The sequence below is a fragment of the Macaca fascicularis genome, chromosome 7 (assembly GCF_037993035.2).
Source record: "Macaca fascicularis isolate 582-1 chromosome 7, T2T-MFA8v1.1".
NCBI lineage: Eukaryota > Metazoa > Chordata > Mammalia > Primates > Cercopithecidae > Macaca > Macaca fascicularis.
This window is the reverse complement of record NC_088381.1, coordinates 137,462,242-137,484,558: the sequence shown is the minus strand read 5'-3', so window position 1 is coordinate 137,484,558 and position 22,317 is coordinate 137,462,242. Positions and strand designations below refer to the sequence as shown.

The following is a 22,317-nucleotide window of genomic DNA, read 5'->3' as shown; positions in this document are numbered from 1 at the left end:
ATGAGGAAGAGGGTCTGGGACAAGCCCAACCGGGGAGAGTGCTGATGGGCTCACTGTAGGGGTAGTGTTGGAGCAGGAAGGAGAGAGCTGGATATGCCTTAGCATCACTTCATCCTCGACTAATGACTTTCCCTGAGAAGCCTCGCCAAATGTCCCCAGTCTCCCTTCCTGGCCCTCTGGCCCTGTTGACAACTGCATGGAGGCTAGCTTCAGGCCTGGGTTTGTAGATGTCTGTTCTCCTCTTTGGACCTGCATCAATACACAGAGATGCTAAACAGGTAGGCTGACCCATCCTGGCTCTCCCTGTGCATGGGGAAGTGAGGATGAAGAGTATGGCAACCTTCTAGGAGCTCTCCTACCTTGTCACCTTTCTTCCATCCTTGGATAACCTAGAGGGATGCCCTAGTGGACCTCAGAGTACTCCTGAATCCTCAGCAAAATTGTACAGTAGGCAGAGTGTGCTTCCCAGGAACATCTGCTTATTTCCAGAGAACCTGCAGGGTGAGCAAATGCATAGCAGAAGGCAGCAATTTGCTAATGCTGGGATTGCAGGGGTAATGATAGCCAATGTGTACTAAGTGTTTACACTGTGCAGTTGACTGTTTTAAGCACTTGATTCTCACAAGATTCTCTATGTGGTAGGTACTGTTATTACTTCCATTTTACAGATGATAAAATTGAGGCATGAACTTTAAGCAATTATATGCCCATAGTCACACAGCCAGTGTTGAGCAAAGCCAGCTTGGATTCCCTTAGTCTGGGTGTACAGCACATGCTTTTAACCAATATGTTCTGTTGCTTCTTGGGAATCAGTGGGAATGATATTTTATAACCCAGGGGACCTCCTGGAGTATCCCAATGGCAGCCATTTGAATCACTGCCAGCAATGTCTATGTATAAGGCCTGCAGGGAGAAAGCTCAGATCTCATTGGAGCTTAGTGCCACCAGGTGGGTCCTGCTGGCACTAAGGATGGACTGAGGCTCACTGCCCAGAGACAAGACGAGGGACTCTTGTGCTGACCCTGAAGCTTACCACATCAGAGATGATGCCTAGTCTAGAGCAGAGGTATTCAAAGGGTGGTCGTTGGGCCAGCAGGATCAGCATCAGATATTCTGGGGGTGGGACCATCAATCTGTGTTTTCACAAGCTCTCCAGGTGATTCTGATGTGCACTTAAGGTTGAGAACCACTGCTCTAGAGCTATGCTTTCCAATTCAATAGTCTCTAGCCACATATGCCTATTTAAATTTAAATTAGTTAAATTTTGTGATAGCAACAGAAAATGAAAAAAAAAGTAAGTTAATTAAATTTAAGTAAAACTAAAAATTTAGCTCCTCAGTCACACTAGCCACATGGCAAGCACTCAGCAGCCACATATGGCTGGTGGCTAGCACAGATATAGAACGTTTCCATCATCACTGAAATTTTTGTTGGGTAGCCCTGCTCGAGAACCTTGCTACTCCAGAGTGTGGTCCACAGACCATCAGCGCTGGTATCACCTGGAAATGTATTAGAAATGAAAAGGTTAGGCTGGGCTCGGTGGCTTATGCCTCCGATCCCAGCACTTTGGGAGATCAAGACAGGTGGATCACCTGAGGTCAGGACTTCAAGACCAGCCTGGCCAACATGGCAAAACCCCGGCTCTACTAAAAATACAAAAATTAGGCGTGGTGGTGGATGCCTGTAATCCCAGCTACTTGAGAGGCTGAGGCATGAGAATTTCTTGAACCCAGGAGGCAGAGATTGCAGTGAACCGTGATGGCACCACTGCACTCCAGACTGGGTGACAGAGTGAGATTCCATCTCAAAAAAAAAAAAAAAAGAAAAGAAAGAAAAAGAAAGAAAAAGAAACGAAGAGCTCAGACTCCACCCCAGACCTTCTGAGTCCGAGTCTGCTTTTTCTTTTCTTTCTCTCTTTTTTTTTTTCCTTTTGCAAGATCCCCAGTTGATTCGTGTTGCACATTAAAGTTTGAGAAGCACTGCTCTAGAAAGCAAGTCCAGCTCAAGGGCAGTTTGTATGTGTGATTGATTAACTCCCACTGGTAGATTCTCCCTCCTCTACCTTCTTGTTCATTGGTAATTATTTACTTTATGGCAAGTTTGTGTCATTTGTGGCTAGGCTTCAACTTCCTAGGCCACCAGATTACAATATTATGGAGCTTAAAGGGAAGTTAGATGCCATCCATCTATTTGAATAATAGGAATAAGACCCCTCTCCTGGCCAGAAATTGTGCTCTAGACCCTCCACACGTGCTGATCTTATTGTGGGTGGTTGCAAGTGTCCAGGACTTGGCTTCCAATTATCACTAGGTATGTAGTTTTCCAGAAGACTTTATTCTGCTAAAAGCAGAATTTTTTAAAAAATCAATTTTAAAGCATTTAATAAAAATCTCCCCTTTGCTCTCTCCCTCTTCGGGCTGCCAGCTGCCTTTTTGTATTTTCTGGGCATTGTCTGTACTCAGTATTCCTACTTATAACTGGCTACTTCTTCTCCACATATAGGTGCCTGTTTTCATCACCACATGAAGCCAGGGGATTGTGTTGGAAAGTCTGGAAGTTCACCTGCTTCCTTCCTGGAAAGGGATATCTAGTGGACTTAATCTCACCTGATCCACAGGTGGCATTTACCAGACAAGCCCCTCTTGCCGCCTGCTTGCAATTCACAACAAAAGGATATGAGGATTGAAGCAGTTCTCATTATTTGATGTGGGTTCAACGAAAAGCTGTGGGCCTGGGTTTCACAGTCTGCCTCTGCTGCCCTAGGTGGGTCTAGAGTTCTGCCTGGACTCCCACTTCTTACAGCCACTAAAAGAAGTGGTAACAGAGGAAGGAGGGAGGGAAGTGTGTAAAAACCTCTGGGAAGGGAAAGGGCTGGTTAAGAGGTTATTAAAATAAGTAAAATCATCTTTATGTTCAAAAAAGGAGAGAATGCAGTGAAAGCATCGAAATCAGGAAAGAAAAGGGAGAGACTGGGAAATACTAGGCTGATGCCACAGACAGAAAAATTAAGGTGGGATATAAATCTCGAGAGGCTGAGGATGGCTAAATAAGCCCATGCCTCAACAGAAAAATAAGAGGCCCGTCACTAGAGCCACCTTAAAGCAGCTGAATCAAGATCTAGGGAGGAGGAAGGAGAGGGCAGATGCCTCAGAACCTGATAGTTGCTATTTGGGTCCTGATGCAAAATGCGTTCATAGTCTGTAGATGTCATATGTACGTAGACAAGGGTAAGCACAGACTTTTCAAAAGTCGCCAAAACTTCTCATAAGAAGAATGGCTCTTCCCATGATCCCCTCCTTCCCTTTGCCATCTTTTCTTTTCCCCTGGAGCTGCCACCCTGAAGGTCAAGTTGTGCAGTTTTAGCGAGTACAAGGTCTACCCTAGACACAGAAGGCGCTACACCAGGATGGACAGGGACGTTTTACAGTTTCTTAATGTAAAGTACAAGTCAGCTTTCCTTTCCAAGAGGGATGCTTGGTAGATAAACCGGATTGTCCTCTACAGAAGAAAGCACAAAAAGGGACATTTGGAAGAAATTTAGAAGAAAAGAAACTGCCAAGCAGTCAGATTCCAGGGGGCCATTAGTGATGCATCTCTTGCTAATCTAATGGCCAAGAGGAATCAGAAATTTGAAGTTAAAAAGGCTCAACCAGAACAAGCTTGCAGGGCTGCTAAGGAAGCAAAATAGGCTAAGTAAGCATCGAAAAAGATCCACAAGGGCGTCCCCTAAGCAAAAGATTGTGAAGCCTGTGAAAGTTTCAGCTCCCTGAGTTGGTGGAAAAATTCTAAGTTGGCAGATCAGAATTTTTTTTTTTTTTTTTTTTTTTTTTTTTTGAGACAGGGTCTCACACTCTGTTGCCCAGGCTGGAGTCCAGTGGCGTGATCTTGGCTCACTGCAGCCTAAACTTCCCCGGTCTCAGGTGATCCTCCCACATCAGCCTCCCAAGTAGCTGGGACTATAGGCTCATGCTACCACACCCAGTTAATTTTTAAATTTTTTGTGAAGATGGAGTTTTGCCACATTGCCTAGGCCGATCTCTAATTCCTGGGCTCAAGTGATCTGCCCACCTCAGCCTTCGAAGTGCTAGGATGAAAAGCAGAGCCACCATGCCTGGCCCAGCTCAGATTTTAAATAAACATTGTACTACATTAAAAAAGAATGTACAAGTAATACAAATATATAGTTTCTTGTGCTTGTGATCAAACCAATTAACACATCTTTGGAGTCCATTAGAAGATACCTTTTCTCTATATGGGCATGGGAATGGATCTAGTCTCTACCTCAAGGAGTAGAAAGAATATACAAACCTTCTCAAGGGAAAGGCAGTATGCTCTGTAGCTTTGAGGGCATAATTAGTAGCATATACATCATTTGGAAGATGAAGACGACATGGACACAGAGTACCAGCATTTAGAATAATTTAGAAGGGAAGAGATTGTATCAGGCAAGAGAAAATCTATTAATGATTTTTTGTAATGATCTTATCTAAGCCTGATGAAAGTGTTAAGTCACCCTGAAGCTTTCAGTTAGGTTGAACAATACGAAATTGTCAATATTCAACTGTTTTTGACCTACAAAGTTGCAGAGAGTGGTGTGGCAGGTGCCCTAAATCGGCTGTCTGAAGTCCTTGCAGGAACTGGGGGTGGGAGGGTGGAGGGGGTGCCCAAGTGGCTAGGACATCTAGGCCCCATGAGGAGCTGGGACAGATGGGTCAAGGGCAGCCTGATGGCATACATAAGCAGAGGGCAGCTTCTCTGTCTGCATGAAGCATAATTTACATCAGAGCATCTCAATGGCTGAGAGCCCACTTGGTCTTCTCCCACAGATTGGGCTGCATGGCAATTCATTTTCCTAGAATCTGCAAACTTCTGCAGAGGCTTTGGCCTTCCGTCTGCCACAAGCTCCCAGGAGTCCTGCAGGAACCAAGGCAACCAGCACTCTGCTGCCTGCACAGAATACCAAACAGCAAACAGCAGTGCAGGCTCCCATCACTCTGCCACGGCTGGCTTCCCTGGCACTAGCTCTGTCCTCCAAGAGCGCTTTCTTTTCCTCCATTGTGGCTTTTCTACAAACCCACTTGTTACCAGGTGGCAGAAATACACCCACAGTTCAACAATATGTTTCTAAAACCTTCTCCATGACAACGCAGAGCAATGAGCAGGCTGCCAGATCAGAGCCAGCCAGAGAGAGGCCCTGGGGGCAGACAGTATAGAAACAGCACAGAGCAGCCAGGGATGCCAGAATTCTGCTTTAGCAGTAAGGCAGTCTGGGGGCTAACACCCCAAATTCTGGGACAGCAGTTAGGAGACCGAGTAGACAAAGGAAGCAGTGAATATATGTCTATGGATGCCCAGCAATGATGATTTATGTACCTTTACTATAGCACAGAAGCCAAATGGTTCAGAGCAGCTTGGACTTTCTTTCTCCTTGAAAGATCTTTTGGCCAGGTGCATGGCTCATGCCTGTAATCCCAGCACTTTGGGAGGCCAAGGTGGGCGGATCACTTGAGGCCAGGAGTTTGAGACCAGCATGGCCAACGTGACAAAACACTGTGTCTACTAAAAATACAAAAATTAGCCGAGCAAGATGGCACACACCTGTAATCCCAGCTATTCAGGAGGCTGAAGTGGGAGAAATGCTTCAACCCGGGAAGTGAAGGTTGCAGTAAACCGAGATCGCACCACTGTGCTCCAGCCTGGGTGACAGAGTGAGACTCCATCTCAAAAGAAAGAAAGGAAGGAAAGAAGGCAAGGCAAGGCAAGGAAGAGAGCGAGAGAGAGAAACAGAGAGAAAGAAAGAGAAAGAAAGAAAGAGAGAGAGGAAGGAAGGAAGGAAAGAAAGAAAAGAAAAGAAAAGAAAAGAAAAGAAAAGAAAAAAGAAAAAAGGAAAAAGAAAAGAAAAGGAAGGAAGGAAAGGAAGGAAAGGAAAGAAAGGGCCAGGTGCAGTGGCTCATGCCTGTAGTCCCAGCACTTTGGGAGGCTGAGCCGGGTGGATCATGAGGTCAGGAGTTCGAGACCATCGTGGCTAACATGGTGAAACCTCATCTCTGCTAAATATACAACAAATTAGCCGGGCATGGTGACACATGCCTGTAGTCCCAGCTATTTGGGAGGCTGAAGCAGGAGAATCGCTTTAACCCAGGAGGCAGAGGTTGCAGTGAGCCAAGATTGCACCATTGCACTCCAGCCTGACGACGGAGCAAGGCGCCGTTTCAAAAAAATAAAATAAAAAAACAAGGAAGGAAGGAAAGAGGAGAGAGGAGAGAGAAAGTATGAGAAACCAACAAAGAAAGACTTGGGTTTTTCAATGGGCTGCCGTTGCCTTGTGATGGGACAAATTATTTATAAATCAAAATGTTGCCAGGCAGCTGGGCGTGGTGGCTCACACATGTAATCCCAGCACTTTGGGAGGCCAAGGCAGGCAGATCACCTGAGGTCAGGAGTTTGAGACCAGCCTGGACAAGATGGTGAAACCCCGTCTCTACTAAAAATAAAAACTAGCTGGGCATCGTGGCAGGCACCTATAATCCCAGCTACTCAGGAGGCTGAGGCAGGGGAATTACTTGAACCTGGGAGACGGAGGTTGCAGTGAGCTGAGATAGTGCCAGTGCACTCCAGCCTGGGTGACAGAGCGAGACTTCATCTAAAAAAAAAAAAAAAAAGTTTCCAGGTATGGTGACTCACTCCTGTAATCCCTACACTTTGGAAGGTCGAGGCAGGAGGATCACGTGAGGCCTGGAGTTCAAGATCAGCCCAGGCAACATAGTGAGACCTCGTCTCTACCAAAAATAAAAAATTAGCTGGGCATGGTGGGATGCACCTCTACTCCTAGCTACTTGGAAGGCTGAAGCAGGAAGATTGCTTCAGCTCAGGAGTTTGAGGGTACAGTGAGCCATGATTACACCACAGCACTCCAGCCTGGGAAATGGAGCAAGATCCTGTCTCAAAAACAGAACTAAACAAAATGGGGTACTGAAGGCTCTGAGCTCCAGCCTGGGATCAGAAGGATATATTAATGTCGGATGCATTGAAATCAGACCCTCTGCCACCAGTCAGGGCATCAAGCAAATCCAGACTCAGGGAAGCTTGAGCCACCTGTCCTTGTTCTCCTGGGATTTTCGAATAGGCCTAGGGCTCCCTCCATCTCTGTTCCACTGGGCTCTTCTGATGGGTTCATTGCCGAGCTCCTGCTCTGACGTCAACACCAGTTCTCACTGCAGGGCAAGCGAATAGACAACTTCCTTGTGTGGTCACTTACTCTCCACACAAACAGAGCACACACAGGAAGGACCCCAGGCACCCCAGCTTTGGTTCTGGAGTAGCTCATGGCTGCAGCTATTCTTGGTTATATCACATTATTTTTAGTCTCCTAAATTGCAGGATCAGCTACATAACTTGCAGTGCCCAGGGAAAAATGAAAATGCATGGTCTTTCATTTAAAAATTAGTAAGAATTTCAAGATGGACAGCAGAACATTAAAGCGAGGATGGGCCCTTCTAAACTCAGGGCCTTGTGTGACTACACAGGTGACAGCCGTGAAACCAGCCTACCAAATCATTGTACCTGGTAGAAGAGGCTGTAGACAAATCACCAGGAGATAACATTTCTGGAGTTTTTAACTTTGAGAGTGATTAGGATTTTTCAGTTGCAAAAGCAGACTTGCATTGGACAAAAGGAAAAAATTCAGACACTCCCTTTTGTTATGTCTTTCTTTATCTAATTCCTGTTCTGATCCTTCTCTACACATGAGAACAAGGGTTAGTGAGTGTTTCTTTAGGACCATCTGACATGGATGGCAGGACACAACCTTTCCCAAAGTGGAAGAAGCTGGTTTCTCCCCTTTCACTAAGAATCAGCCCTCTTGCAAAATTGTGTCAAATCGAGAAAACCCCGACCTTTGGGTCAACTTGGGCAAATGACATAATTTCTCTGAGCCTCATTTTCCTCATCTGTAAAGTGGGGACAATAATGATACCTATCAGGCTGGGGGTGGTGGCTCACTTCTATAATCTCAGCACTTAGAGAGGTCACGGCAAAGAGGATGGCTTGAGGCCAGGAATTCAAGACCAGCCTGGGCAACACAGCAAGACCAAGTCTCTATCCCTAGAAAATTTTTAACAACAAAAAAAGGTATCTACTGCACAGGTTGTTGTGAGGACTAAATGAGAAAAAAGCATGCAGAGAAAACAGCACAGTGCCTGGCACATAATATGTGCTCAATAAATAGCTTTTTTTTTTTTTTTTTCTGAGACAGAGTCTCGTTCTCTTGTCACCCAGGCTGGAGTACAGTGGTGTGATCTTGGCTCACTGCAACCTCCATCTTCCAGGTTCAAGTGACTCTCCTGCCTTAGCCTCCAGAGTAGCTGGGATTACAGGCTTGCGCCACCACGGCCAGTTAATTTTTGTATTTTTAGTAGAGATAGGGTTTCACCACGTTGGCCAGGCTGGTCTCAAACTCCTGACCTCAGGTGATCTGTCCACCTCAGTTTCCCAAAGCACTGGGATTATAGGCATGAGCCACCATGCCCCACAATAAATAACTTTTATTATTAATTTCATCATTCGTTTTAAGTAGGTGGTTCTAAAAGTTAAACTCTGTTGAAATAAAGGTAACCACAAACTAAACTATTGCTTTTAGTTTCACCCTCAGAAAGAATGTGCTGGAAGGGATGCAGAGAGGCTGACTGGGGGTGTCCATGTTCAATCCAGATCACAAAGCCTAACAGTCCACTAGGGTGGGGTCAGTGACCTGTCATTAAGCTCCCAAGTTGTTCCTCCTTCCCAGAGCTGAAGAAAGGCAAGTTCCTTTTCAATTCACAGACAAAGTTAAGTCAAAGCATAAAGCTGTCTTTTAGATTTTCCCCTATGGTGTTTTTTTCTCAAGAACTTTAAAGTCTAAGACCACATAAATTCAAGACTTCGAGGGCTTTGTCACCTGAACAGGTTTACGTAAGATGAACAAGAACTTTGAAGGTGACCTTGTATCAACATTGGCTAATGTAAGCAGAGGGTATTCGTGGCCCCAAGATTCCCCTGTTTGGTGGGCCTCTTTGAAGGTGACCTCCCCTCCCGCCCCACCTCACCCTGTGCTCTACTAGGGAGGAAATATGAGATGACTCATCGAAGACAGGACTGCGGAAAACAGCGCCACTATCAAAGGTCTCCACAAATGTGAGAGCGTCTTGTTCTACCATCAAGGACAGTTAAACCACCATAATCACCTGGTTGCGGTAGAGGGCATGCCTGAGTCAAATATGAGGTCTGAAGCTTCTCCCCCTGAGTTGGCATTTTGCTTTTTCTCAAAAGCACCAGTCTTACTCTTCTTAGGCAACAGGACAGAATGCTCCTGCTCTGGGGCAAACTTAACCTACAAAAATCTGCTTACATGTCCAGGCATGGTGGCTCACGCCTGTAATCCCAGCACTTTGGGAGGCCAAGGCGGGAAGATCACTTGAGGTCAGAAGTTCCTAACTAGCCTGGCCAACATGGTGAAACCCCATCTCTACTAAAAATACAATAAAATTAGCTGGGCATGGGATTAGGCGGGCACCTATAATCCCAGCTACTTAGGAGGCTGAGGCAAGATAATTGCTTGAACTCGGGGGGTGGAGGTTGCAGTGAGCCAAGATCACACCACTACACTCCAGCCTGGGCAATAGAGAGAGACTCCTTCTCGATTAAAAAAAAAAAAAAAAACCTGCTTACACCTCCAGCTGAGGGTGGCTGGCCCCGCTGAGCCCTCAGAAGAGCTGCCACAGCTTCCAGCCCTCCTAAGCAGTGAGATCACAACTGTGTGTATTTGGAGGTCAGTTTAGGAGTGAGGATGATGTTGTGCATTCAGTCCCCAAAGCAGAGGCTGATGGGTGGTGAGGCCAGCCCACTGTCCTCTTCTGAACCCTCAGGCTAAAATGAAAGCCACTGTCTGCAGAAAGAACCCCAAAAGAGGGCCTGGAAAAAGAGAAGGAAACACTAATAAAAAGCAGCAGCATCTAACTGCTGCCAAGGGCAATGCACTCAAGAAATGCCTTCAAGGAAAGGCTGGCTGGGGGCCAGAGCCCTGGCTTTCAGAGTTGGCTGCAAGACCTTGGTCCTTGGAGAGTGCATAGTCCCCTCTACACAATGACCAGAGAAGTCCACCAGGAGTGCCCCATCCCAGATTTGTTTGTTTGTTTGTGTTGAGACTGGGTCTCACTCTGTCACCCAGACTGGAGTGCAGTGGCTCTACTGTGGCTCACTGCAGCTTCAACCTTCTGGGCTCAAGTGATCCTCCCACCTCAGCCGCCCAAAGTGCTGGGATTACAGGCATGAGCCACTGAGCCCAACCCCATCCCAGATCTGTAAATAGACCTCTGTAGATGTGTATAAATTGAAAAAGGTTGCATGCCTTTTCCAATTACATTTGATCTATCAATCTTCCCCCTACCCCACCCTCCTTTTTTTTTAACCAAAGCCTCTGTTTTTGCCTAGATTTTCAAGGCAAAAATAGTCTAGTGGGAGCAACTGCTACTACACTTCATGGACCTGGTCAAACACAACCAGGTCTCACACTGGGGTGGGATTCTGCTAATAACTATGGACTTACAGAAATATACTCACATAGACTGGTGTCCAGCACTGGGCCAGGCCTTGGCCGTAGTCAACAAGGCGCCTTGGGGAGGGCTTCTTTCCAGGGTCTGCTCTGGCCAACGGGACATGGAAGAAAGCCCTGGGTGTGTTTGGAGGAAGGGAGGAAAAAAAAATGGGAATTGTTCTTTTGTTTTTGCTGGAGGTCAAGCAGGTTGAAGTGCTTAAGATCCCTTTAGGCAGAACTAAGCCAGTTTGTAAGCGTGTGGCACTATCATCGATTTATTCAACATTTACTAAGTGCCTACTGTATTCCTGTTCCTGAGAAAACCAGCGCAGATGAGACCATGGTCCCTTCCTCATGGTGCTCCCAGTCTTGCGGGGCTTGCAGACATGAGGACATGGGTGAAGGCCCACAGGAAGTACTGGCCTTGAAGGGTCAGAGATGGTGAAGTGACATCTAATTCAAGGTGGGAGAATGAGCAGAGGCTGAGAAGAGGCTTGTTTTTCTCTTGCATACTAAGCTATAGGTTGGTGAATGGTCCTGGCTGGGAAGATAGTCCCATGTTAAGAGGTTGTCTGGGGCCCATTGCCATCTTCTAGGGTGTTTTCCTCATTTGCATGATCAAAGCTAACACCAGCACCACTCCCACATTCCAGGAAGAAAGATGGAAATTGTGGAAGGCAAACAATTTCCTCTTGAAGAAGCTGCGCACATCAATTTTGCTTGCATCATTCCACGGGCCAGAGCTTAGTCACATGGCAACTCCTGGCTGAAAGGGAGGCTGGAATATATAGTGTATAACTAAGTAGCCATGTGTCGAACTAAAACCAGAAGGGAAGAAGGGGAGATGGGCACTAGTGGGCTATTAGAAATCTCTGTCACAGGAGGGGAATAATGGTCTATGGAACTGCATGGTCAAGGGCAAGAGACACAAGAGAACAATGAAGCTGGGGAGGGATGTGCTAAGCATTGTATCAAGTGCCTTCTTTTCTTTCTTTCTCTCTTTCTTTTCTTTAGACAGAATCTTGCTCTGTCGCCCAGGCTGGAGTGCAGTGGCGTGATCTCGACTCACTGCACCCTCTGCCTCCTGGGTTCAAGCAATTCTCCTCTCTCAGCCTCCCGAGTAGCTGGGATTACAGGCACGCATCACCACGTCCAGCTAAGTTTTGTAATTTTAGTAGAGATGCAGTTTCACCATGTTGGCCAGGCTGGTCTTGAACTCCTGACCTCAGGTGATCCGCTTGCCTCTGCCTCCCAAAGTGCTGGGATTACAGGCATGAGCCACCGTGCCTGGCCAAGTGCCTTATTTCCATTATTTCACTTAAACCTCACAATCCTATAAATAATGGTTTTTACCATTTTCATTTTGCGGAAGAGGACAGTGAAGGTCAGAGAGGTTTGTTAATTTGGCCAAAGTCACTCAGCCATATGGTGAAAACAAGATATTAATCTAAGTAAGTCCACCTGCTCCAGAGTTGCTGGTTTCTTCATGAGGCTACACTTCCTCTCTGTAAAACTACCTAGAAGGTAGGCGATGCCATGGGAGATCCAGGCATCACTGGCAGAATGGTGTCATCAGTGGGGCACTGCAGGGGGTGAATGAAGACTATGAGGTAGGGGGGAATTGGCAACAGTCAGGAGGCAAATCCAAGAAGCAGCACCTGACAAAGCCAAACAGTTGTGAGTCTAAGGGAATCCAAGTTCAGGTTCCAGTTCTGAGTCTAAGGGAATCCAAGTTCAGATTCTACTTTGAGACCATTATTCCTGGTAGTTGAATCTTAGATTTGTGAGGAACCTTTCAAGATACTCAGATGTGAGGATGATCTTGACCCTCATTAACAAGATGGCTTTGATGAACAAGATGGCTTTGATAATCTACAGATATCCAGTCCCACCTCCAACCAGAGCAGGAGCCCCTCCCACAGCATGCCTGATGGTTACTCATCATTTCCAACCCAAATCATCTCAGTGTTGGGGACCTCACCGCTTCTCCAGTCAGTATCTCTGTCAGACAACTCCAGGTACCCACATGCCCTTCTAAATGGTCCAGAACAGGGGGAAATGGATTCCATACAGGTGTAGAGTTTGGGGAGACCCAGCTATCCACTCATGTTGAATATATGCGTGTTTAATCCATCAACCCACAGATTGAAGAGTTCAGGGAGATTAGAATTCCATCCACCAAGGCCAAGACAGTATGAATCTCTGTTCAGGGCATTCTCTTTACTGCAATTGTCCCAGGGCTGTGTGAGCCTGAGACCCTGGGCTGTCTGAGTCCAGGCAACATTTCTCACCTCTGCGAATGTTAGGCATATTCATTACTTCTTTCACTCAGCAGCCTCACAGCCACAACCTTGAAGAAAATTCCCTCTAAAACTTGCAATAGATTCAGCCTATGAATAATTTGGTGTGGCTCCTGACTCAGGGGAAGTATTCTGTTTCTGATGCCTCTTAACCTAGAGAAACAATAGCTAGCACACCACAGGGATGCATCGCCTAGATTTGAGTGAATGGATGGGAGGAAAAAGGAAGGGAAGGAAAAATAAAAGAAGACAGGGAGGGACGGAAGGAGGGAGGGAGGGAGAAAAGGAGAGGGAAAGACACAGAATAAATTTCCTCCTTCAAGTGGTCTTAGAAGTTCCCAAGGACCTTAGCTCATGCTGGGTAACAGGCCCTGAGGAAAGAGCTGTGACCAGGTTGTGGGAGCTGCCTTGGTGACGGGTCACCCTGCCTCCTACGGCAGCTGCAGGGGCATAAGAATTGAATGTGGAGCTCATCCACTATAGAACCATCAACTGAAATAGGAACTTACCACCAGTGTGCAAAGCTCCTCCCAGGATGGCCAAGGACCACCCCCACTTTGGCCCAGCATTACTTCAAGACTCAGAAATGCAGAAGGAGAGAGGAAAGAGGTGTGGACTTGGGTCAGATGTTCCAACCCCAATTCTGCCTTTTGTGGCAGTGGGAGCATGAGAGGGTCACTAGTGCATGTTGTGGGATGAGGACAGGATCATGAGATCTGGCCAGAGACTGTATCCTCCACTCCTGTCCCATCATAGGGCAGGCAAATGCAAATTATTTATTACTGAAACGTTTTTGCCCTGCTGGACCAAGCTGTCCCATGTAAGAGATTCCTTAATGTAGGCTGGGGGCTCACCTAAGTAGGCTATGTTTCTTTTCTCCTGAAATCCAAACCAACTTAACACTCCCTTAGTAAGGAAAGGTGAGTTCAATAAAAATCACACCAAGGAAAAGCGAGCAAGACTTCCTGTGCAAAATCCATGCTGAGTAGGTGGAATCCATCTACCTCACACTCACACAGAAAGGGAAGTCCCAAGGCATGGCAGAAGAGCCTTCCCCCAACCCCTGCCGTGGTCACCCTCCCCACCATGTAGGAGGAGATATTGGGGAGATACCTGAACAACTCACACCTGGCATCATTCTGTTCCTCAAGGATTGAAGACAAGGGCAGGCAGGGCTAGGCAGAGTGGGATTTTGAGGTTCTCTTGAGGCCAGCACTCACTGACCTCTGTTTCCTCATCTTTTTTTTTTTTTTTTTTTTTTTTTTTTTTGAGATGGAGTCTCGCTGTGTCACCCAGGCTAGAGTGCAGTGGTGCGATCTCGGCTCACTGCAACGTCCACCTCTGGGTTCAAGCAATTCTCAGGCCTCAGCCTCCCAAGTAGCTGAAATGACAGGCATGCACCACCACACTCTGGTAATTTTTTGTGTTGGTCAGGCTGATCTCGAACTCCTGAACTCAAATGACCCACCTGCCTCAGCCTCCCAAAGTGCTGGGATTGCAGGTGTGAGCCACCACACCTAGCCTGTTTCCTCATCTTTAAAATGGGAATTGTAAAAGCACCAGCCCTGTTACCTCAAGGGGTGACTGGGGAGTAAGCTGAGGCAGTGGGGGTGACATTATGTCATGGACAGCAAGGAGCCTCACAGTCACACACCCCAGCTGCACCTGGCTCCTGGGAGGCGCACACTGTGTATGAAATGCTGTCCCTACCTGCAGGCTGCTGAAATGCTAGTCAAAAACGAAACACTCTAGGGACACCCCGAGGAAATAGTACAAGATGGCTGAATACCAGTACAACCTGGTATTGGTTCATGCAGATGGTGTGTGCAGTTAGCACGATTGTTCTAGAAGACTCCCACAGCCTTCTCCAATCAGGCGCCTGGCATCCTCTGTGCTTGGTGGGGTCACCAAGACTCCCAGCGTGGTCCTTGACTCTGCAACTCCAAAAATCCTTTCAGAAACTTCTCTCTCCTGGGAAACGCTTGTACCAGCCAGCCCCCCAGTCCAGAAAGCCAATGCATTCTTTACAGTGGAAGAGTACCCCTTCATTTGCACAGAGCACACATCTTTCTGGGATGTAAATCCATTCAAGGAACAGAGTAAGAGACCAGAAGTCTTCCTTATAAAAAGAATGAACCCAGAGGGTGCTGGTCAACCTCCCCTGGTGTCATTTTGCTCCAGCACAAGTGCATAGTAATCACTTCCCATGCCCTTCCTACCCAGAGTGTTTTTCTCTCTGGATCCACTGGGGGTTCCTGAGTCCTCATTTGGACCAGTCACTCTCCTGACAGTCCTTTGTCTCTCCTTTTTCTGTCCTGCATGAACCATTCTGCCAAGAAAACAAGGAGCAGATTAGAATACAGCTTACCTGGTGTGGTTCCCACTTTAGACACTGGCCTTCTTAACAAGACTGACAGTGAGCCGAATCTCCAAGTTCCTCCCCACCTCCCCCAACTCCAGACACCGGTTTCCAGCCCCAGGGAGCACCATTCCTTTCTGTGATGGGCTGGACTGCGGCCACTGTCCCAAGGACCAACACTACTCTTCAGGGGAGACTCCATCCTCCACAGCCAGGGAACTTACAGCAGACAATCTGCTAGGTCCTGGTTCTCAATATTTTTAGCTCACATCTCACCCACAACAATTCTGTCAAGCTTTACTACCTGTGGTTTGAATGACAAAAACATTGAATAATAATCATTATTATTATTATTATTATTTATGTGAGACAGGGGTTTGCTATGCTGTCCAGGCTGGTCTTGAACTCCAGGGCTCAAGGAATCCTCCCACCTCAGCCTCCCTAGTAGCTGGGATTACAGGCACGAGTCACCACACCCGGCTAATTATTATTTTAAATTATATTAGAATACTGGAGGTATTTTCAAACGCTGCTGTACCAGGTCCACACGCTGACACCCCACCCCCACCCACTCCCAGGAGAACATTCCCTTCCACTCCCACCTTGTTGCGAACCGCTGTTTTGGAGTGATCTCTTCAAATGGACCTTCCTGCTCATGCTACTGAATCAATTCCGCCAGCATCCGGAGTGCCAGGCTCTGTACGGATGTAGCTCATCCTCTCTGTGGGTGGAGTGGGGGTGGGAAGAGGCAGTTTCTGAAGAAATCACCGCCACAAAATTCAATAGCTAAAGAGTGAGAATTTTTCTTTTTTATTTATTTTAAAATTTTTCACTATTATTATTGCTTTAGAGGCGGGTCTCGCTCTGTGGCCCAGGCTGGGGTGCAACAGCTCGATCATAGCTCACTGTAGCCTCGAACTCTTGGGCTCCAGTGATCCTCCTCCCTCTGCCTCCTGAGTAGCTGGGACTACATTTCATTTTTTGTAGAGGCAGGATCTCCTTATGTTGCCCAGGCTGGTAGAGCAAGGATTTTTCTAATTCTGCTTTAGAATTCTGAGGATGGCTCTGGAGTGAGGGATGGCACTCCTGTGAGCATAAGAAGGTCTAGTGAGCTATAGAAGGAAAGATAATCTTGGAGCACAGCTGGACCTGCGCAAGGAGCCCAGAGTTGAGGGAGCCGGTGCCTGGCGCCCCCTGGCGGGACCGCGCGGTGCGGCGAGGGAGGGGCACGCGGAACCCGCCCGCGGCCCAGGGACCCCAGCCCTCGGCCTCCACCTCTGCAGTCTGCACGAAGCGCTCCTTTCCCCCAGCACCAGTTCCTGCAGAGGACTGACGCTGCGTGCCACCTCACTCACCAGGCAGACGAGAACCTGGAGGCCTGCCACCAATGGTGTCTCTTTCCGGAGGTCCCTGGGGGCGTCCTCGCTATTAATTATCCCGTGGAGCCCCCAAGGCTTTGTGCTGCCAGTGAGACAGTGAGTGCTGAGCCTCACCGGCGCTGGATGGGAAGGAAGGAAAGAGGCCGTGTCCCGCCCACCCTGGCAAGGCCACAGGCGTGTCCCAGTGTGGGATGCGGGATGCGGGGAGCCAGCCTCTGCGAGGAGATGAGGTCCTCGGGCACAGACAGCAGTAGCCACTGGGTGGGGTTGATACAAGCCCGGGAACAGGAGTGGGGGAAGCGACCGAGACAGGATCCCCAGAGAAGGGGGCGGCCAGGCAAAGCACCTCCCCTCCCACCAGCAGTACATCGGAGCTGAGCGGTAGGGAGGGAGCCTGGCTGCTGTGGATGATCAAAGTCAGATCTTTTAGCTCTAATCTCAAATGTTTATGCTTATTTTATTTATTTATTTATTTATTTATTTATTGAGACAGAGTCTCACTCTGTCGCTCAGACTGGAGTGCAGTGGCGTGATCTCCGCCCACTGCAACCTCCGCCCTCCCATCCCCCCCACCCGCCCGCCCCGGTTTAAGCAATTCTCTGCCTGAGCGTCCAGAGTAGCAGGGATTATAGGCACCTGCCACCAAGCCCAGCTAATTTTTTGTATTTTTAGTAGAGACAGGGTTTCACCATCTTGGCCAGGCTGGTCTTGAACTCCTGACCTCGTGATCCACCTGCTTCGGCCTCCCAAAGTGCTGGGATTACAGGCGTGAGTCACCGCGCCGGGCCTTATGCTTATTTTTTAAAAGGCCACAAATTAGCATTGAGAACCTGTGGACCACAGCAGGATAGTCTTAGGGCAGAGGCTGGGAAACGCAGCCTTGTAAGGAGGTCAACAATGGGGAGAGCAGAAACTTGTCTCTGGGGACCCACGGTACCTGGTCTGTATTACCCATCTCCCTTTTATCATTCCTTGGGCACCCTGGTTTTGAGCAAATCAGCCTTGTTCTCAATCTCCATGGCAGCTGGTCTTCTTGGGGTGCCCCAGGGTTAGACCATTGTCCTGGCTTCTCTCTCACTTCCTTGATGATCTCATCTGCTCTCATAGTTTAAATACCATCAGCATGGATGACTCCCAAACTTCTATCTGCATCCTGGGTCTCTCTCCAAACCAGGCTTATATACCCAGTTACCTACCTGATATATCCACCTGGATGTCTAGCAGACATCTCAAACTCAACATGTCCAAAACTGAAGCAGCTGATCTTTTCACCTCTACCTGCTCTACCAGCAGCCTTCGTCATCTCAACAGACGGCAACTCCATTCTTCCCTGCCAGAATCTTAAGACTCATTTTTCACTCCTCTCTTCCTTTCACACTCCTTGTCCAATTTGTTATGAAATTCTGTGGACATTACCTTCCACATATATACAGAATCTGACATCTCACTGCCACCATTCTTATCACCATGGTCTCAGCCACCATCATTCCTTATCTGGATTTCTGTAGAAGTTTCCTAGCAGGTCCGTCTGTTTCCTACCTTTTCCCCCATGGCCTAGTCTCAATACAGTACTGGGTGGTCACTGAGAACATAAGGCCAATCGTGTGGTCACTCTGGTCAAGCCCCCTGCAATGGTTCCCATTTCTCTCGGAGGAAAAGCCAAAGGCCTTACATGGTGTACAATGCCCTCCCTGCAGGACTGAGTCCCAACACTTCTCTAACCTCACCTCTCACTCTTGTCCTCCTTGCTCTGCCCACTGCAGCCACAGTGGACTCTTTGCTGTTCCTCCAACATACCGGGCACATTCCTGCCCCAAGGTCTTTGCTGTACCCACATCATTGCCTGGAGTGCTCTTCCCAGATATTGTAATTCTCACCTCCTTTAATTCTATGCTCAAATCTCACCTTCTCAATGAGGCTTGGCGTGGACTGAATTGTGTCGCCCCTCCAAATTCCTAGTTGAAGGCCGTGAAAGGAAAGCAAATCTCAAGACCTCCCAAATCACCAAGTCAAAGGGAAAAGTCAAACTGAGAACTGCATCAGGCAAACCTGCCTCCCATTTTATTTCTAAATAATAAGATAGTTACAAAGATAAGAAAGCTACATACCTCCCTCACAATTTCCTCATTAGGAAATTCTGGGACCCCAAGATTTTTACCCTGAAATGGATCTGCTGAATTTTACCCAGACAATGTGAATGCATAACCTGTCTTCACGGGCATGGGACAAATGACAGAACTCTAAGTCATCCCTCTGCTCACTTGAGACACATGCATATCTGATTGCTTCCTCTGATGTAAAAATGCAGATTCAGAGCTAGACATGGCATAAGTGATTATTCCTCTACCATACCCCATCCCCCGCCTCATGTAAATTATGTATTCAGTGAAAGACTCATCAAAGACTCAAAAGAAGGCCGGGAACAGTGGCTCACGCCTGTAATTCCAGCACTTCGGGAGGCTGAGGCGGGAAGATCACTTGAGGTCAGGAATTTGAGACCAGCCTGGCCAATATGGTGAAACCCCGTCTCTACTAAAAATACAAAAATTACAAAAATCCCAGGCGTGGCAGTGGGCACATGTAATCCCAGCTACTCAGGGGGCTGAGGCAGGAGAATCACTTGAACCTGGGAGGTGGAGGTTGCAGTGAGCTGAGATTGCACCATTGCACTCCAGCCTGGGCAACAAAGCGAGACTCCATCTCAGAAAAAAAAAAAATAGGCTGGGCGCAGTGGCTCAAGCCTGTAATCCCAGCACTTTGGGAGGCCGAGACGGGCGGATCACGAGGTCAGGAGATCAAGACCATCCTGGCTAACACGGTGAAACCCCATCTCTACTAAAAAATACAAAAAAAAAAACTAGCCAGGCGAGGTGGTGGGCGCCTGTAGTCCCAGCTACTCGGGAGGCTGAGGCAGGAGAATGGCGTAAACTCGGGAGGCGGAGCTTGCAGTGAGCTGAGATCCGGCCACTGCACTCCAGCCTGGGCGACAGAGCCAGACTCCCTCTCAAAAAAAAAAAAAAAAAAATACAAAAAGTTAGCCGGGTGTGGTGGTGCATGCCTGCAATCCCAGCTACTTGGGGTGCTGAGCCATGAGAATTGCTTGAACCCAGGAGGTGGAGATTGCAGTGAGCTGAGATCATGCCACTGCACTCCAGCCTAGGGGACAGAGTGAGATTCTGTCTCAAAAAAGAAAAAAAGATTGAGACCTGTTTCAAGTTCTTTTTGGTTTACAAGCCCAACCCCCAATGTGATGATGTTTGGAGACAGGGCTTACAAGAGGTAATGAGGGTTAAGAGAGGTCATGGGGTGGGGCTTCATACCATAGCGCTGGTATCCTCATAGAAGAGGAAGAGACACTGCAGCGCTCTCTGTCTGCATAAGCCAGCACGAAGAAACAGGCATGTGAGCCCACAGTGAGATGGCAGCCGCCTGCAAGCCAGGAGAAGAGGCGTCAGGATGAAACCTGCGCCCAAGGACCTCATCTCCTCGCAGAGGCTGGCTCCTCGCATCCTGCATCCCACGCTGGGACATGCCTGTGGCCTTGCCAGGGTGGGCGGGACATGGCCTCCTTCCTTCCCATCCAGCACCGGTGAGGCTCAGCACTCACTGTCTCACTGGCAGCACAGACAAAGCCTTGGGGGCTCCACGGGATAATTAATAGCGAGAACACCCCCAGGGACCTCGGAAAGAGACACCATTGGTTGCAGGCCTCCAGGTTCTCGTCTGCCTGGTGAGGATGAAACCTGCCTCAACAGCACCTTGATCTTGGACTTCCAGCCTCCAGAACTGTGAGAAATGTTTCCACTGCTTACGCCACCCAGCCTGGGGCATTTGTTACAGCAGCTCTAGCAGACTAAGACAAGACTGATCCTGCCATTCTATACGCTATTGCCACCTGCCCCACCCTTCTTCCTGGGGCTCCCAAATTCCCTTCCTTGCTCCACCTTTTCTATTTACCATAACTCTTAATGCCTTTTGATATATTATATAATTATTTTTTCTTACATACATTGTGTATTGTTCATTTCCCCTGCCAGAATATAAGCTTCACGAGGGCAGGGATTTCTGTTTGGTTCACTAATGTATCTAAGTGCCTGGAACAGTAAGTTCCTGGTGCATAATGGCTATTCATTAAATCTTTGTCGGATGAAGGAATGAATTCTTCTCAAAGAGGCAAAAGGAAGCAAGGAGAGGGGTTTTAATTTATCTTAGAGCTGCTCGTCTCTAAAGCAGAAGTCCATCCAGGGGATGGACAGAAGGGCTGAGCCAGCCTCGCTGTGGCCTCGCACATGCAGAGGGCTCAGGAGACTAGAGACAAGGTCACTTGGCCAGCACCGTTCTCATCTGAGAGTCACACAGACTGGAGGAGTCACACATTTTATTTAAGGGAGACAACGTTCTCCAGTGGAAGCAGGAAGACGTTCCAAGCACACAGTATGCTCAAAGACGCAGAGGCAGGAAGCTCTCTGGGAATAGAGATTTGCAGGGAGTGTGATCAGAGGACAGTGGGAGCAACGCAGAGTCCAGAGAGGAGGAGGACTGTCAAGCTCACATACTGAGCTTTATTTGGCCAGGAATCTGGAGCCACTGAAGGATTTAAGCAGGGAAGCAAGCTGATGGGATTCACTTGTTTGAAAGATCACTTGGGCAGCAGCTGGAAGAGAATCTGGCCGCAAGGAGACCACTTAGGAGAGGGGGCTGCACTTGTTCCAGGTACCTCAGAGCAGTGTGCTTTTCCCCATGCCTTGGGAAGAAACGTTAAGTGCGGGCACATACATCTTTGTTAACAGGTAACAGCCATGCACGGGCAAAGCTAGTGCCAGCCTGCCCCCAAAACCTCAGGGGAGGGAGGGAAACCCAAACTTGACACCACAAGGTACTTCTGCTGACCTTCCTACTCAGAGTGAGATGGACCCAAATAGTCGGGCTTTTCTTTCTTTGGCTCTTAGCAAGAGAGGGACTCATTGACAGCCAAATATGATTCAAAACACTCCAGCCTCAGCGTTTTCCTTGAGACCTTCCCATCAGACTGTTGCCATGACAACCATTGCTGACCCAGCCTTGAGAAAGCGGCAGCTGGAGCCCAGAAAGGATGTGGTCCTGCTGCTGCCACTGTTCCTCGACATGACTCACCCTGTGATGCAAAAGTTCGTCCTGGCAGGTGGCACGTCATACACACCCACACCTCCGCATCTATCCTCGGCATGTATTCTCCCTACCATCCAGGCTGGGGCTGCCAGTGGCCGTGTTCTTGTCCAAGTGTTTGCAGTGAGAGAGAGCAAAGCCATCATCACACAAAGAACCAGAGGCAAGCAGAGGGAGCAGCCATCCCTGTGGCAGCCAGTCCCCAGTTCTAGGCGCTGAGGCCCTGGCTACTATGGCTAATTCCGTGATTCAGAGTCCTTCCCAGCTTTGGATGCCACTAGATTGAGGTCAGGAGTTCGAGACCAGCCTGGCCAACATGGCGAAACCCCAAAGTGTCCTATTTCCCAGTGGATTCTTCTCAGTTAGTTCCCATCTACCTCTTTGGCCCCATCTGAAGAAACCGCTTCTCCTCTCTATGGTTAGTTTTCATAGCTCTGAAATGGACAGAATGCATCATGTTTACAGTATCTCTTCTCTCTAGGAGCTGTGAGGGGAGCAAGAAGAGACAGCTTAATGTCAGGAATATGTCATGGGACTCACGGAGTGGCCGAATGGTTCATGGTG

At 48.1% G+C, this 22,317-nt stretch overlaps 1 pseudogene; it reads left to right on the top strand.

Annotated features, from left to right (window-relative positions):
* Positions 1-3,289: 3,289 nt before the first annotated feature.
* LOC102126448 (large ribosomal subunit protein eL24 pseudogene) lies at positions 3,290-12,342 on the top strand (annotated as a pseudogene).
* The last annotated feature ends 9,975 nt before the right edge of the window (positions 12,343-22,317 follow it).